The following is a 19340-nucleotide window of genomic DNA, read 5'->3' as shown; positions in this document are numbered from 1 at the left end:
TTTTTTTTTGTATTTAGATCCATTTACCACTAAACATATACAACTCTTACAAAGTTTATCTGATTCCCCATTATCCACAAAAACACACATGGGGTTTGGGGCCAATATGGCCGCTTCAGGGCTTGACATGACATCAGGCACATGACTGTCACATGACACTACATCCAATATGGATGCCAAGGGCATTGTTTGACACCAGACACATGACTGTCACATGACTTTACATCCAATATGGCTGCCCAGGGGTTTGACACCAGTCACATGACTGTCACATGACTCACAAAACAATAACAATAACAAACAACACGTGGTGACAACCACATGGCTAATTTGCATAAAAAGGAGGCGTGGTTATGACGTGATTTATGACGTTTCGGGGGGGGCTTATTTTGACAGAAAGTTCAGGATAAGGACTACTGCTGTATTTTATATGAATTGTTTTTAAAGAAAATACATTATTTCATATAAGAAACAGACTCCTTTTTTCAATACCTCCCAAGCCATGTGACCTAGTGATTCCAAACCAATGCAAAATAGTTATCCTATATGGGACTCATCAGACACATCTCTTTTTATAGTCACTGTATGCACACTGTATTTTATATGAATATTTTAAAGAAAATACATTATTTCCCATTAGGAATGGTCTCCTTTTTTCAATACCTCCCAAGTCATGTGACCTAGGGACTCCAAACCAATGCAGAATAGTTATCTTATATGGGACTCATCAGACACACCTCTTTTTATAGCGACTGTATGCACACTGTATTTTATATGAATATTTTAAAGAAAATACATTATTTCCCATAAGGAATGGTTTTCTTTTTTCAAAACCTTCCAAGCCATGTGACCTAAGGACTCCAAACCAATGCAGAATAGTTATCCTATATGGGACTCATCAGACACACCTATTTTTATAGCGACTGTATGCACGCTGTATTTTATTTGAATTGTTTTTAAAGAAAATACATTATTTCATATAAGAAACAGACTCCTTTTTTCAATACCTTCCAAGCCATGTGACCTAGTGATTCCAAACCAATGCAAAATAGTTATCCTATATGGGACTCATCAGACACACCTCTTTTTATGGTCACTGTATGCACACTGTATTTTATATGAATATTAAAAAAAAACATTATTTCCCATAAGGAATGGTCTCCTTTTTTCCAATACCTCCTAAGTCATGTGACCTAGTGACTCCAAACCAATGGAGAATAGTTATCCTATATGGGACTCATCAGACACACCTTTTTTCATGGTCACTGTATTTTATACTGTATTTTATATGAATATTTTAAAGAAAATACATTATTTCCCATAAGGAATGGTCTCCTTTTTTTTCCAAGTCATGTGACCTAGGGACTAGGGGCAAACAATGAGTCTGATGAGTCTCACAAAGGATAACTATTCTGCATTGGTTTGGAGTCACTAGGTCACATAATGTCAAAGCTATTGACAAAAAGACTATGAAGGTAATTCAGAAGGTACTTTATAGACGGTCCCTAAGTAGGTCGGCTGGGAGCAAGTAGACAGGTCATCTGTTTGTACATTGTCTGCAAACACGGGGTGAAACCGGCTGCATTAAAAAAAAAATTGAATATCTGTCAATATCTGAATATCAAATATCAAACTAACTTCACCTCGGTAGTTTAACTGGGTAGACAAGGGAAACGCTTAGGGTGGAACGTTCGTAATGCCAATTCTGCTGATTGAACAGAGAAGTTGTTGAGAAAGGTGTCTATTAGGTTCAGTTTCACTTGGCCCAGGCGTGCATGGACATTGAATGAGCTCACATTACTACCCCCAATTGTAGGCTATGCCTCTTTATTTGATCACACACAATTAAGAAATATTTTTTGACTAGTTTTTTTTCGCCAGCGGTTCCATAATAGTCTACCATTCATTTTGTGCCGCAAATGATCAGACGCGTGACAGAAGCATGGCATAGCCTGTAACCGGCTGATCCGCGGACTAGAAATCTCATCGGAGAGAGAACGCTGCAGATATAGAGACAGAGAAAGGCAAGCATATGCTCAGGGCACAGAACACATTTGCATGTCCAGTGTAGCCATGGGTCTGGTAAATATATAGCCTACCGAATGCAGATGGCTACGAGCTCACGCTTTGCCTGGTATAGACCCTTTCAAGAGAGTTCCATTATCAGCATTATAGTTGTCCCCACAAGACTTCCTTTTTAACATTCCATATGTTATCTTAATGCAGAGGAAGTAGATTGGGGCCCAAATAGAATGTTCAAGCATTGTTTTTGTTTACCTTGTTGAAAGGGTCTATAGACTAGAAGCTTATGTTTCAAAGATTTAGAAGCGGGGCAGGTAGCGGGGCAAAAAAGGCTAGACCTACATTGTTTCCAATAGACCATGAGCAGTTGATAATCACATACAATGATTATGAAAGGCCATGATTATGAGCCAAACAAGTATCATTTTACTACAACCAAATGATATAAAGTGTAGTCATGATACAATAACTAAAAGTTTAGGTTGGCATATTGATTGATTTTTTTTAACTTGCTCTGAACCAAAGCGTAATTTATCCATGTAAAAGGTTAGATTTAGGACTTGTTACACAGAGATCTACCCAGTCACACTCAGATTATTCAGACACTGATAACAACATTTTCTGGGTTAAGGTATGTGAAATGAATTTTGTTAATCTTGAAAAAGAGACAAACACAAAAAGAAATGACCAACAGAACACAGCTTATGCTTTGTGTCTTTATTGCTAAAAAAACAACCCAAATTCATATGAATTGCAAACAAAAAAAAAACATTTTAGGAGACACCATTTCAAGAAAGTGCCTTAGTGCTTGTATTCTAATAGCCTACTATGTGCTATAAGCAGATAATAAAATCTAGAAATCTATACTGTTGTTGTGGTTTTCAAGACACTGATTGAAGCAGCTGTACTGAGGTCTTATCAGTCAACATATTAGGGTTCTTACAAGAGGTCGTTTTGCCACTTTGGCTTGTGGTTCCTGATGTGGGCGCAGAGACTTTCAGCCAAGGTATGTGTCTGGCCAGCATTGTCCTGAAGTGATTCTGAAACTTTTCCCAACAAAAGTGTAGAAGAGAGGGACTGATGCAGCAGTAGAGGAAAGCCAGGTTCTGCGTGTGATAAAGTGGCGTGAGTCGAGGGTATCTGATGGACACCCTGTGCTGAAAGACTCCTCCAGCCCTTCAGGAGGATGGCGATGTTGTAGGGGTCCAGCAGATGAAGAAGGTGAGCACGATGACAAAGATCAGCTTCACCGCTCTGCACTTCTCTCATGCTTGGCGTGGAGAGGACCCTCATAGCAATACGCATGTAGCAGTACAGCACAATTGCTACAGGGATCAGGAAGAAGACAAAGAACTGTTGGTAGTAGCCAAACAGCTGCCACCTGGTCAATGTGTCGTGGTCATAACCATGGCTCTCACACATTACGCCATTCTCCTCGTCTGTGAGTGTATCGTGCAGGATCATCTCTTTCACGCTAGATGCCAAACTCACCAACCACACCACCACGGAGGAGCTGATGGCGTAAGCCTTCCGTCTCTGCTTTGCTGCGGTGATGGCGTGCACCACGGCCAGGTAGCGGTCAAAGGTCATGAGCGTGAGGAAGAGGATGGAGCTGTAGAATCCAATAGAGAACAGGCTGGCCACCAGCTTGCACATGGCCCGGCCGAAGATCCACTCCGAGGTGTGGTAGACGGCGTTGAAGGGGAGGCAGCAGGCAAACAGCAGGTCTGAGATGACCAGATTGAGCAGGAAGATGTTGGTGACGGTGCTGAGCTTCTCATACTTGTAGATGATGTAGAGGACCAGGCCGTTCCCCAGCACGCTGATGATGAAGTTGATGTAGAAGAATGGAGGTAGGTACTTGGCACCAAAGTCCATAACATGAGCCTTCGGACAATAACGTACAACTCCATCTGTTACATAGGTCTCATTCTCCGTACTTGAGCTAAGGTTCAAAATGTACAAGAGGTCATTTTCGAACTGCTCAAAATCTAAATCCAGATGAAAATCTTCCATGGTGGTTTTAAAGTAGCAAACAGTTGAAAAAGATATAATATTGCTTAACACAATGACAGACTCTGTAAAATACTAAATAAAAGATTTTTGATTGTACCTACTCAATGAGGATAGCTACTATGACTGTCAGACTGCGGCACAATGGTGTGTGCACACTGTGCTGTCTCTTTCACTTCTGGTGTCTTTCAGGAGCGCTGTCTATCAGAAACACATGACTGACATCCTGTTTCTATGACATCTTCTGAGGGCTGTCTCAGAGGAACAAGAAATTGGTATCTAAGAGGGGAAGGGTGAGGTTTGTGATGTCACAAATATAAATTATTGTTGATATACACAAATATTATTTCAGTAAAATAACCTTCAGGAAATGTTACAAAACTTTATGGCAACGCTTAATAAGGTGTGAGAGAGTAAGTACTGTAAGTACCTTTCTTTAACTTAAAAAATGACAGGTGGACGGGACTTCCGGTTAATTAGGTCGTGGTAAACATAGATATGGCTCTGGATATACATAGGCCTAATATGGTGCATTCATGGCACTTCGGAATGACAAGGACCGCCCCTGTGGCTACTTTGTTTTTCCCACAGCAAGTGTTCATGTGCTTTGCCGTCGGAATGTGTGACAAACACGGATGCCACAACAAAGGTTAAAACATACACTCACTAATCCTAAACAAACAACTGTTTTTGCTTAAAATAGAGTGTAAGATGCTCGTGAAAGAAAGATATGCAGCTTTCAAGTGACAAAAATGGCAAATTCACAAGTTCACATTAAAACTGTTGGACATGAAAGGCCACATGGACTACAAACGAACTACAACGTGACAACAAAAGTGATGATGATCCCCTAACTGGGCAACTCTGTTAGCAAAATCTAGCCCCAGTTTCTGACCTCTGACTCACACATTACGTGATGTGAATGACACGGAATGATGATGTTTTCACTGGGAAAAAGTTTTTTCCAAAGATAATTAATGCTTAGCAAGATGGGTCGTCCTAGTTCATGTCTATGAGGGCAAAGTGGATTTCAGTCAGAGACGGGTTCTGGTTCAGTCCCCGCCTGCACAGGGGCTTGTCACTGACGTTTGAACGCCGGAGGGTTGCCGGAGTACAAAACAAACTTGGTGTACACCTTCATTAATGTGCATCCATTGCTCAAAAAAATAAGGCTTTGACAAATTCTGGGAAATTCTTGGATTCTGCCATAGACCTCAATGTTAAAAAGGGAGCCCGATCACTGCTTAAATGGGGGATAGTGGCCCCCCCTCGTGCAGGGCGTGTACTGCTGCTACCCTATTTGCACACATTTCCAGGGACAGGAAATGGCCTCTCAGGAAATATCTTTGTAATCAACCATCTTTGGTTTTTCTGAAGCCCATGAACGCTAGGATAGAGTACTAAAGTGAAAACGTCACGTTGTCCTGGCAACCAGATTTTCTGTTCTAAACAACCGAACCAGAGATTGCTTCGCTGTGTTCTTTCTTTTAAAACGAGAATAAATCAATTTCAAAAGGTGAAAATCACTAGATCGAAACATGTGGAGGCTTTTATGTATTTTTCCGGGGTAAAGTTTGCGCTAGTATGAAAGATAAAGTTTATAACATAACAGTAAATTTGCCTAATCTGTTCTGATTACATAACGTTATTACTGTCAACCGGGGTGGCTTCGGACACTTTTTAAAAAACATTGGAATTTATTTACAAGCCTGAAAAAAAATCGGCAAGTAGGCTATGAGACTGACTGATGATTGCATTCAGGAAGCATTGCACCATGTCGATAGCGGTTTAGGCCTACACCACGTTAGTTTCAGTTTTTTAATAAAAAATGAAGAAGATCTATTCTCAATAATTGCTTCAATCATCGGAGACACAAACTGCTTATCAATTTGCAAAAAATGGATATGGATTGTCAATCAAAAGTGAAATAATCCGGGAGTCATGTCCTTTCGTTTTCTTACAGTTTGGGTCGTTGTTGCCCATAACACGCTAGCATTGTGCTAATGAATGACGTCATTGACACGTTTGAAAGGCTTTTAGAACAATTAAGTGACTTTAAAAATATAATACTCAACCAAGTGTATTTTCTTTGCCTCCCCTTTCTCGAAAACCGGAAGTTTTCGAGTGGAAGTTCTCCCCTTATTAGACATTAGTGTTAGATCTTCATGCAGATCTGTGCAGATCTGACTTGATGTGATGCATGCTGGGTTGAACACAATGGAGCTCTCCATTGTGTTCAACCCAGCATGCATCACATCAAGTCAGATCTGCACAGATCTGCATGAAGACGAACACGGCTATTCTCTGGTCGTACCTGATATAAGGTATATCTCTTCTTCTACTAAAGTAGTACGGTGTCTTGTGTAATCCCGCTGGATTTTCTTGTAAAAATTGATTTTTTGCATATTTTACATTACATTACATTACATTACATTTGGCTGACGCTTTTTTAGCCAAAGCGACTAACAACATGGTAAACAGTTTAAGTTTTAGAGCAATTCTCAACAATTTAGGACAATTTTAAAAACTTTTGTTAGTATAGAGTCTAAGGAACAAGATTTTTTTTGTCTTCAAATTTTCACGATCCATTTTCACACTTACTGTAGATGACATCATCCTTTATATAATGCATAATTAGGACTGGGACTACTATCACTTGGGGGTCAAATGTGAGAAACACTGGTAAAGAGGGTATTTTGCCTAATTTTTGGGTGCTGATTTTGAATATCATATTTACTTAGCTGATTTTTTAGTTTTAAACCTGCTAATTAGCATTTGAGGCCTAAAACTGGCCTCCATAGGCAACATAGAACGGGTGAATAGGGTACAAAATGTAACTCCTTGATATTCTTATGAAACTTTACTAGTTGATTATTTATGTAGAGACAATCTTTTTTTTGCATTACAAGTTTTCTGAAAATATATGTTTATGGATGAAATGGATGAAATTATTATCTGAATATTGGATAGTTAACATTGAATGTAGTCAGGTTCAGGTTTGTCTTCAGAACTTTTTCTGGATTCAGAGCCTTAAAAGAATGGCTTGTTCAAGCGCCAATCCTAGGTTTATCTTAGAGACGGATGCAAGCCATGCAGGATTGAGCGCAGTTCTATGGAGAGGATGGGTTACGGTGACCAATAGCCTTTGCTAGCCAGGGCTTGTGGGCAAGTGAGAGGAACATGTCAAATTATAGTGCCATGAAACTCAAACTCCTTGCAGTCAAGTGGGAAATCACGAAAAAAAAATGCGAGTATCTCCTGGGCAACAAGTTCACCGTGTACACTGACAACAATTCCCTCCAATACCTGCAGTCAGCGAAACTGGGCGCTCTGGAACAGTTCTGGGTTTCTCAGCTTGTCCTCTTTGATTACAACATGAAATATCGTCCTGGGACAGCTAATCGCAATGCCGATGCCCTTTCTAGGCTTCCCACAAGCCCCACTAACGGGGCAGCTGTGGCCTACTGGTTAGCGCTTCGGACTTGTAACTGGAGGGTTGCCGGTTCGAACCCCTTGAGCAAGGCACCTAACCCCTCACTCCTCCCCGAGCGCCGCTGTTGTTGCAGGCAGCTCACTGTGCCGGGATTAGTGTGTGCTTCACCTCACTGTGTGTGCTGAGTGTGTTTCACTAATTCATGGATTGGGATGAATGCAGAGACCAAATTTCCCACACGGGATCAAAAGAGTATATATACTTATACTATACACTAACAATGTGCGATCTGTGTCACACGGCCTGGACGTCCCCCTGCCGATTGCCATAGCCAACATGCAAGCCTCGAGTGCACCTATCCAGGACTCTTGGATGACAGAATCTTGTATGGTAGACACCATCCCTGGTCGAACCAAAAGAGACCTGAAAGTCCTGCAAGGGACTGATCCCTGTATTTCCAGATACCTGTGGTTTTGGCGACAGGGACGACCACCTACCCGTTAAGACAAGTGAAGTGAACCAAGGGAAGTCCAGCAGCAGTGGTCTCAGATACAGGAAGTGGATGGGATCTTGTACCGAGCGATCCAGGCTCCTGCTTCCAGGGATCCAGTGCTGCAGCTTTTACTGCCTAAGGTGTTGCGAGTCGAAGTGCTCACTAGCCTACACAACAACCATGGCCATCTTGGGGTGGACAGGACCACAGATTTGATATGCCAGAGGTGCTACTGGCCCCAGATGTGGCATGAGTTGCAAAAGTGGTGTTTTGAGTGTGAGCACTGTGTGGTTGCTAAAGCAAGACAACCCAAGCCAGAACCTTCTTGGGAAATCGGTTAGCCACTAAGCCTTTGTAGATAATCTCCATTGACTTTACTCTCTTGGATTGGGCTAGCACAGGACAAGAGAATGTTCTGGTAGTCATAAATGTTTTCTCAAAGTTGACCCAGGCCTTTGCCACCCCTGATCAGAGAGCTTCCACCGTAGCTTTTCGTCTTTTCGATAGAACCATCTCTCAGATTTTAACTGAGAGATGGTTCTATGTGCATGGCGTGCCAAGGAGAATCCACTCTGATCAGGGGCACAGCTTTGAGGGGGAGCTGTTGAAGCACCTCTGTGACATCTACAGCATAACAAAGAGTAGAACCACCACTTATCATCCAGAGGGGAATGGTCAATGTGAACATTTAAATAGGACACTTCATGACTTGCTCAGGACCTTACCCCCTGAAAAGAAGTGTAAATGGCCCCACTTGCTCCCTCAGCTCCTGTTCGCCTATAATACCACCATGTACCAGTTTACACAGCACTCCCCATACGAGCTGATGTTTGGTCAGAAGTTACCAGTCGACCACCTACTTGGAAATACTGGAGGTGACCACAGAAACAGTCCACCGACTGATTGGGTGGTGCAACATCAAGAGTACCTGACTTCTGTCTATGCTAGTGCTAGGAGACACTTAGAAGAGGCTATGCATATCGTGAGGCATGGTGGTCCTGACACCGTACCCATGTTACCACCTGGCACTCTAGTCTTTTTCTAGTGGGCGGTGGTAGTGTAGTGGTTAAGGAGCTGGGCCAGCGTGCAGTAGACTGATAATTGTCGGTTGGCTTCCACTATAATGCCCTTGAGCAAGGCAAGTTGCTCCGGGGACAATGTGATCCCTTGTAATATAGAGTAGAGTAGAGTGAGTGTCATAGAGTGACATAGAGTGTCTGGATGGAATTGGCACACACTATAATATAAGATGGGGAGGAGGGCCCCCTTAAGACCATGCATCGCTCCGAGCTTAAACCTGTTCCCACCAGTTAAGATTTATCCAGCCCACCAGCACTGGCTGCTCTACAGCCTCATGGGGGTATCCGGAGGAAGCCAGGCCTCAGTAACCCTGTAGTTGGAGACTCATTGAGGGTAGCCATAGTCCACACCAGGTCCACACTAGTGCTTAGCATCACAGTGACCAAGATGGTGTTAACTTTAGCCTTGACCAACTGTCCCAGGCTCATTTGGAGGGCGTACCAGATTAAAGAGAGCAAATGCACATGGTTTTGTGTCTGACCAATGTTTTCCCTTGAGTTATTTGTTTTTTGTATTAGTTCAGGCTGTGAGAGGGCCATCCGTGGTTTGTCTCTGTTTGTTTGTTTGTAACTTTTATCCGTGGTTTGTCTGTTTGTTTGTACCCAAATTCTTTTGTTTGTTAATTTTGCCTACTGCTACTTAACTACCCATGCCTATGACACATAGTGGTGTATTGTGTTGCCTGTACTATTATAGATTATTTCCAAGACAAATTTCTCTTAAGATAGACAATAGAATGACATGGCAGGTCAAGGAAAGCATCAAAAAAAGCAAAGATTAAGAAATCGTTTTTTTGACATAGGCAACAAGGGATGAGGTGTTTTTACACTTTTCAGACACTCAAAGTTTGAAAACTATGGATATTGTTTTAGAACCAACAACCTTTCTACATTATCTGTGGGTTTTGTGTGCAAAAAGTGGAATTGTCAAAAAATTAGAAGAAAATGTGAAAATCACTTTTCGGACTAGATATTGCTTATTTTAAAACATACAGATAAAAACACTAAAGATGGATCTTGAAAATTTGAAGACAAAAAAATCTTGTTCCTTAGACTCTATTTTAGCAAAATATGCAAAAAAATCAATTTTTACATGAAAATCTATTCCAGGCTATAACAATGACACCTTCAGGTCACTACCTGTCATTACAGTGCACCATTGAAACACAATTGTTATGAGTTAGCGAGCGGCGCCGGAACGAGTTTGAAAGTGGGGGTGCAAAAAAAAAAAGCTGGTTTTCGGGCTGGGCTCCCCGAGATAATTTTGAAAATTCCAGAGGCCAACTATTCACGCACGTTTTCACGTGGGATATTACGATATAAGATATTCTAATAACAGAGGCGGACAGAGTACACAGCTTCATTACTTGAGTAAAAGTACAGATACCCTTTGCTAAACTTTACTCAAGTACAAGTAAAAGTACAACAGTCAGTCAGAAGTAAAAGTACTGAAGTACTTGAGTATCAAGAGTAGCCTACATTTTCTAAATATTGAATTACAACTGCCACAGTGCTTACATTTATGTACAGAAACGTCTTACATGGAGTTATGAAACATATTAATATTAATACCTTGGAGAATGTAAAATGAATTGGAAGTCATTAACTTGTTCAGAAAATTTAAATAGTCTGGCTAGGTGGGGCCACAGGTTGGCAGGATTCCCGGGATGGACCTGCTGCGTCTTCATCCATTGTTTCGTCCATGGTTTCGTCTCTAAATCTGACCATGGAGTTGACTTTGGCGGAAAGCTGAAGGTGATTGCTGATAGGCTGTCCCAATCAGTGGCGCCTGCACAATCCAATCACGTTTGAGAGGGAAACAACAAATTCAGGGTTTCCGAGATTTTTCTTTATCCTTTTTTTTTAGAAGAAGTAACGGGTACTCACGGTTATGGATAGAAATGTAGTGGTTAATTAAATTAATTATTGAAAATCCTGTCCCACCACATCCACATCATCTTGTTTCTTGTGTCTTTTCTTGTGTCTTGTGATTTCAAAAAATAAAGCATGATTCAGCATTTTTCTGTAGCCCTACAAACGCACCTAGCGCTTAGCTTAGCAGCTATGCTAGCAACTGCTTTCCGCATTGATCAACATTGACCGTCACCGTAGTGTAGCGATGTAGTAGTGTATCCAAGATCTCTGTAGTCCTCCACACACAAGTTTCAAGAACAAATACAACTGAGGGTAGCGTAGAGCAGTAAAGCGGTTTGTAAGGTGAGTGTGGTGGTGACGATAACTGAACTGAGCATAATCGTAGCCTCGTTGGTCGTTGGTGATACGGTTGGTGCATAGACATAGGGCTAGTCCACACGTACCAAACCAATCTTTTTTTCCTCCGTCTTCCCTGGAACCGTATCAAGAATATTTGCGTCCAAACGGATCCATATCAACACGACTCAACACGTTACTTCATATCCTAGGCCTATAGGTGGCACTGTTTCTCTTACAGAAATTGACTAAAGCGTGCGCGCTGTAGGCTATACAAACAGACAGAATAGGCTAGGATGAAAATTGTTAGGGCAAGGAAACCAGAATTGCTTGTGTGGACTGATAGTGAACTGCCAACTGTAGTCAACTGTAAAACTAATAAACTTCATTTTTACGGTTTGTGAAGGATACTAAACGCTAGGTCTACCAAAGTTAGGCTATTCTGTCGCCACATTTATAATATTGCTATAATACCTTTGTTAGTAACAGTCGATACTTTTGCCTGCATCAAATCGCGCATTCGCATTTAGTGCGCATCTACCATAGGCTTAACATGAGTTACGCGTCTTTGTATGTTCATATCTTATCTGACTTCACTAGACTATGAATGCATTTATTTATGTTGTAAGACATGTAAAATAAATGAATGGCACAGCACAAATTAATTTAAACTTACACCGCACTTCCCTAATAACTTCTGACTAGTTCTCTCGAGTCACTGACGATAGCTAGAAATACATCAAGAAAACACAGGGAAAACACTGTTCAGTCTACCAAGTGATGATAAGCTATTGGCACTGCGCAGCACCAGTTGTGATATTTATTCTACTGAGTGTAATCATAGGTAATGTCATGTATGAAAACTAGTATTGTTAGGCAATACTATAAGTGTCAAGTCCAGGGCAGCTGAGGTGTGGCGATGACATAATCAATATGCAAGTATGCGGTTTAGCTGTCCAAACGAACTCGCAAGGGCTACGGTTTCAGATTTTTCCACCCTGGGACCAGGTTTCAAAAAAGTGCGGTTTCGGGCAGTGCGTTTACAGGATTTGTTTGGACGATCAGCCAAGACGAAGCAAAACCGGTGCGTTTAACCCAAAAAGCGTCTCCGTGTGGACGGGGCCATAGTGTTGCTCGTAGGATAACCCTTTTCCTGGACCAGCCACCTGGTTTGCGGGCGAAATATCCGATTGGCTGAGCATGACATAATGACCAAGAGGCCAGACTAGAACAGAAGTAATTAAAGCTGCAGCGCTGGCATCAATGCGATGCCGTGTCGGTGTTGTGGTCAACAACTGCCCTTTTTTTTTATCCCCCCGAAAAGTGGGGGTGCGTTCGCAAGATGGCCACGAGGTGCGGACATCGACCTCCATTGGCCAGCAGCGCGGATGAGACATCGAGCCTTTATTATATATATCTATGGTGGTAAAGGTGTGATTTCCAGTGAAGGCGGGACTTCCTGCGCAGTAGGCGGGATTTCCTGGTGTTGAACCAGGCATCAATTGAGTTTGACAGGTTTCTGGCCCCGGCTATTATCCAGATAGCAAAATCCTGACATTAGCTGTAATGTTTATTGATATTAACAATACTGTACTACTATACTGTGACTATACTGTCTGTGATGTAGCAGTTAGCTGTAGTAGTACTGTGATCAATTCCATGTGGATATACTGCATAGTCCTGCGTATCGTAAACTACACCGCTGGATGTTACTTTGTTTGTTACGGTGTTCTTTGAATCTTGAGACAAGGAGAATCACAATGCATCACATCTTTTTTCCAGAAGGTAAACGTTGTAAGTTTACATACACAGTGGAGACTGCATGTTGATTTGGTTTACCAGGCAATTTAATAGGCCTAACTATAACTGTAACCCCGGACATGTAACTGTAAAGGAGACTTTTTGCAGTAAGGATTTGGAACTACTCGCGGTGAGTCTACGTCCGTTCTATTTGCTGAGAGAGTTCACACACGCCATTGTTCTCTGTGTGTACATTCCACCGCGAGCCCTCCCGGACGTCGCGTGTGAAGTCATCCACGCAACTGTGGCGAGACTGCAGACACAACACACGGACGCCTTTTTTGTAATATCTGGCGATTTCAATCATGTCACACTCAACTCTACCCTGACGAACTTCCATCAGCATGTGGACTGCAGTACAAGGAAAAACAGGACCATTGATTTACTCTACACAAACGTGAAGGATGCATACTACTCCCAACCCCTCCCTCCTTTGGGCAGCCCACTGCCTCATACACCTACAGCCTGTGTACAATGTCTCCCAGTCACAACACGCACTGTCAGGATGTGGACTCCAGAGGCAGAAGAGGCTCTAAGAGACTGCTTTGAGTCCACTGACTGGCGTGTACTGCAGGACAGTGAAAACCTTGAGGAGATCACTGATTGTACAGCCGACTACCTCAATTTTTGCATGGATGTCGCAGTTCCCACCAAGACTGTGCGCTGCTTCCCAAACAATAAACCTTGGGTGACTAGCGGCATGAGAGACCTCCTGAACAGGAAGAAGAGGGCCTTCAGGGAGGGTAACACGGTGGAGCTGAGGAATATTCAGAAGGAGCTGAAGATAGCATTGAGGGCTGCTAAGGAGGCGTATGGGAGGAAAGTGGAGATGAAAATGGAGAACAACACAAGGGAGATGTGGAAGGGCATCAAAACAATGACAGGGTTTGGTGTCAAGAGTGGAAGGGCTGAGGGCAACAAGGACAGAGCAGATGAATTAAATTTGTTCTAGAACAGATTTAATTACCCATCTGCTCCTGACAACTGTATAGCTGGCACCACACCTCCTGCCTCACTGAGCTACCCTCCCCCCTCTTCCACAGCTGAAGGCACCCCATCATATGACAACTGTGAAGCTCACACCCTGCCCACCCCCCCTCTCCCTGCTCCCACCATTGAAGGCACCCCCACACCTGAGAACTGTGAAGCTCACACCCTGCACACACACCCCTCCCCCACATAGACAATCAACACTCAGCACTCACACTGGACTCCCCTCCCCCTTCTACCTCCTCTGAAATTATCTTCACTACCACCCCCACACCGGTGGAGTGTGGACCCCACTCTCAACCCACCCCCCTCCTCTGCTAACTGTACACCAACAGTCACCACCCACCATCACAGTTGATCAAGTAAGAGGAGCACTGAGACGGCTTAAGATCAAGGCTAATGGCCCTGACGGTGTCTGTGCCAGAGTCCTGTGCAGAGTCCTGTGCTAAGTCCTGTGCAGATGAGCTAGCTGAGCCATTGCAACACCTCTTCAACAAGAGCCTGCATGAGGGCAAGGTACACCTACACAGTGGAAAACCTCATCCCTCATACCAGTCCCCAAAAAGCCACACCCCAAAGAACTGAATGACTACTGACCGGTCGCCCTCACGTCACACATTATGAAGACATTTGAGCGTGTTGTACTTCTCAACATACTGAAACCCCAGGTTCGCCATGCACTGGACCCCCTACAGTTTGCTTACCAGGAGAATGTTGGAGTAGAGGATGCTATCCTCTATCTGCTGCACAGGGTGCATTCACACCTGGACAAAGGAGGCAGGGCTGTGAGAATCATGTTCTTTGATTTCTCCAGTGCCTTCAACACCATCCAGCCACTCCTGTTGAGAGACAAACTGCTGCAGATGGGAGTGGAGACGAGGCTGGTGACCTGGATTACAGACTACCTCACAGAACGGCCCCAGTTCCGTCAGACTGTGTGACCTCACATCACAGACTGTGGTCAGTTGCACCGGAGTTGTTCACCCTCTACACCACAGACTTCAACGACAATTCAGATAGCTGTCACTTGCAAAAGTTGTCAGACGACACAGCCATTGTGGGATGTATTAAAGATGGGCAGGAGGGGGAGTACAGGGGACTGGTGGAGAAATTCGTCAGGTGGTGCAGGACCAACCAGCTGCAGCTGAACACCACCAAAACCAAGGAAATGGTGGTTGATTTCTGCTGCCTGTCTCAATTGAGGGGGAGACAGTGGAGACAGTCTGCACTTACAAGTACCTGGGGGTACATCTGGAGAATAAACTTGACAGGTCTGCTAACTCACAAGCACTCTACAAGAAGGGTCAGAGCAGGCTTTTACTTTCTGAGGAAGCTGAGATCCTTCAAATGTATGCAACAGACTCCTGCAGATGTTCTACCAGTCTGTCATGGCCAGTGTGCTTTCCTATGCTGTGGCATGCTGGGGAGGCAGCATTAGGAAGAGAGATGCTGGACGCCTTGACAGGCTGGTGAGGAAAGCTGGGTCTGTTGTTGGCACAGAACTGGAGACTCTCACTACCACTGCTGAGAAGAGGACACTGAGCAGACTTGACTCTATAATGGACAATTACAATCACCCCTGCACCCAGTCTTTGACAACCAGAGAAGCGATTCAGCTACAGATTCCGTGCCATCCCATGCAAGACAGACAGGCTACGGAGGTCCTTTGTCCCCAGGGCCATCCAGTTGTTCAACACCACACAGAAGGACACCCAGAAAGAGATCATCATAGGTGACTGGACTGCATAATCAACCTTCCCACACCTGCACACTCATCTGCACATAGTGACACTTTGAGACACCTGACACTTGAACACTTTTTCCAGTTATTGACTCTTTTTAGCTGCTCTTGCTATGTACCACTCAGCTTGCTATGTACCACTCAGCTAAATAACCACTATTTTCTTCTCATCACAACCACAGCTGTGTGTGTGTGTGTTGTGTGTGTGTGTGTGTGTGTGTGTGTGTGTGTGTGTGTGTGTGTATGTGTGAGAGATTTGACTTTGGCTAGATGTATGTAAGCGTGTGCTGTATGGTGAACATATGTGCAATGATGAGTGTAATGTCTTTGTGTTTTTCTATTCTGTATTTATGTATGTATGGTACTGGACACCTTAATTTCCCTCGGGATAAATAAATTATACTCTACTCTACTCTACTCTACACTCTATTTGATCATGTGTTTGGATCATCCGCATGATGAACTTTTGTTGGCTTCATAAAATATCAACATCCCATGTTGCTTTTAGAGTATTGTACCATTGGCCCAAGCAGTGTGAAATACATCTAAAATAAATTAATAAAAGTAAAATAGCATAATCTTAAAAGCTGAGACCTTTTATTGTGCATATTGAACTCATCTCACACTTTTGACAATTTAAATATTTTATGTGGCAATCCAATATCTGGAAGTCTGATCTCACTACGAGTTGGTGTTCACAATTTGGTCCCCCTCACTTTGAAAATATCTCCTGTGCCCCTGTCTGCTACAATATAGCACCCATGTAGCCTTTACTTCCCCCTTTAAACATAAATTATGACTATCAACTGGTCTTGTATTTCAGAACCACTCAAATGAACTGACTTTCCCACTCAAAGGAAAAAATAGGCGTCCATTTTATTCTATAGCTGGGTCGCAGTTGGGTGTGCTAAAAGGCAATAACCCCTTAAATTATGACTTCTGGCAAGTTTTGTGCAAATAAATGATAGATTGAGACTTATAATATAACCATCAACATATTTAAGGCATCTTGCTGTGAAAAAAGATGGCAATTACAAAGCATGACACATAGCATGACCTGTGTTAGATTAGATTAGATTAGATTCAATTGTATTGTCATTTAGCAGAGTGCAGGTACAGAGCCAATGAAATGCAGTTGACGTCCAACTATAGAAGAGCAAAGAAGCATTAAATACCAATTGCAGGTTGAGTACGGTATTCTGCACAGTTGTGTAGACAATAGAGATTAATCATGTATATAGTTGGATAAATACAGGTTTTCCAGATGAAATGTCTAGCCTACAGAGATAAGTAGAGTATATGTATTGATTGTATACAGTATATGAAGTGATTCCATGCCCCCTTGAAAAAAGTATTTGGTCTGATTATAGTTACGTGTTTTTTGTAATCTGATTACGTAATCCAGATTACTTGTAATCAGTTACTACCCAACCCTGATGGTACCAGATTAGTAAACAGAATGTGCCTTTGGAACATTAGATGAATGGTTGCTGATAATGGACATCTGTATTATGTAGATATTGCATTAAAGATCAGCCATTTCTTTCTACAACATTAATGATGAAAAGTGATTCCAAACTTTTGAACAGTAGTGTATTTTTTATACATTTTGAACAGTAGTGTATTTTTTTTAGGATAGGGGTTGCATGTGTTTGCGGAATATATTTATGTTCTGTATGTAAATGCATTTGTTTGTGTTTATGTCAGGTGGAGCAAACTATGGGCAAGGTGTTTCAGAACAAAAATGGATAGAGGAGAAAGGCTGGCTGAGGAGAGACTAATTGAGGCTCATCATTCTTCTAGCCAATATTGTCTGTTCGAACCTTCTGCTTGAATGAAGCTGGAGTGAAGCACCAAAGAATTGCAACACCATGACAGTTAACATCTTCCTTAAACAGAGTCTTCAGCTGCTTGTTCAGTGGTTAGCTTCAGATCAGTAGCAGATCACCACTACTGGCCAATAGATGGCTCCTGTCACCTCTTTTCTGTGTCTATACAGGACACTGTGTGTGCGTATGAATAGGAAACCCATGAATACAAATAATTAGGACTACTTTCAGAGATTCTATGTTTATGTTTTGAATGAAAGAAAAGACAGAAGTGTAAGTTAGCAAACCTAGGTATTATTGTCAATGAATATAAAGCATACAGTAATTTCTAGTGTATTAGCCGCATTGTGTATAAGCCTCAGGACAGTGTTTATGCAAGTTAAAAGAAACAAAACCATATTAATACCATGTGAACTGCAGCTGCACCTCATACTGTAGCTGAAGAAATTTTGCAAAATCGGTCTATAAGCTGCGACTAATAGTTCGGAAATGATGGTGTTGTCAGCATCTGGACAAGTATATTTCTTAATGCTTCACTTCTACATGTTATTGTTAATGTTTTCTCAATCTGATGGTAATTGTGTGTTTTCTGCTGTCACCGTATGAGAGGAAACAACCACAGAAGTCCTAATTTTCCCTAGAGTCTTTAGTCATTTAATTCATTTTCTGACGAATTTCACATTTAAAGAAATCAAAGATATTCTTTTAAATACTCATCATTTGTCTGATTTGAGATTTTCATATAAAGATACAACACTAAAAACAAAGAATGCTTATTTAAGCCATAATGACAAGAGACACTCTTCAAGTCATAGTCACACTACTTAAGCCATGTGTCATGAGCTCTCTCTCTGCCTGGTAACACACGCTGATTGAAGTCTGATGACCTCCACCTGTTCCTGCTCTGCTCTGCTCTGCCTCACCCTCGTTAACCTACCAGCTGCACTGCATTCACCACTCATCATGCCCTGTATATAAAGCCTTGCTTTTCAGTCCACACTTGTCAGATCGCCTGCAACCAGCACCAGTTACCGCCTGTTTTGGAAAACGCCTCTGACTCTTTGCCTGTGATCCCGGACCCGGCCGACTACTTCTGTGTTCTCCAGCCCGGTAATCTTGACCTGCCTTCCGCCTCTTCTTCTTAATACCGCCTAATCCTTGACTGCACTGCCGCCGTTTCAATTGCTGTTGTGTGTGTGTTTCCCCCAGGACTTCCCGGATCATCCAGCTCCTGCCATCGCTGTTCGGCTACTGGGGGAACACACACACGCAGACTCTTGAAACCCCTGAAACCCCCTTAACCCCCAACCCTTAAATAAACTTTCGAACGTGACGCTTTTGTGGTCCTCGTCCTTTTTGGTGTCTGACACCATGGCCCTCCACCATTCAAATTGTGCAAAATAAAACAAATTGTTTGAACAAGGAAAAATCATGTTTGAAAAAATACAAAGCCAGTGAATATATTAAATTTATTCATCCAATATCTATGGTACTTTATGCAAAGCAAGCTAACTATTACTTCAAGATAGGGAATTCATTAAATCTTGCAAAAAAAGTAAAAAATAATGACTAAATGACAAATACTGAATGACTTTTTTTCAAATTACTAAATTCTGTCAGTTCCTAACGCAAATGGAAAACCAGTCTTTCAAAGACATTACCCGTCATCACATTTGCATCCTGTGCACTCTATTGAGAAATTCTGCTCTGTTCTCAGGCTTAGTGCAGA

General features: G+C 42.4%; 1 protein-coding gene and 1 pseudogene across 1 annotated transcript in view; one reads left to right on the top strand and one right to left on the bottom strand.

Moving 5' to 3' along the window:
- zcchc2 (zinc finger, CCHC domain containing 2) overlaps nucleotides 1-19340 on the top strand; it is a gene marked incomplete in the record, with an annotated part of 44012 nt that overhangs the window by 14259 nt on the left and 10413 nt on the right.
- Nucleotides 2828-4176, bottom strand: LOC125300488 (annotated as a pseudogene).

The sequence above is a fragment of the Alosa alosa genome, chromosome 1 (genome assembly GCF_017589495.1).
Source record: "Alosa alosa isolate M-15738 ecotype Scorff River chromosome 1, AALO_Geno_1.1, whole genome shotgun sequence".
In the NCBI taxonomy this organism is placed as follows: Eukaryota; Metazoa; Chordata; class Actinopteri; order Clupeiformes; family Clupeidae; genus Alosa; species Alosa alosa.
Note: the sequence above shows the minus strand (reverse complement) of the source record. Positions and strands in the feature narration are given on the sequence as shown.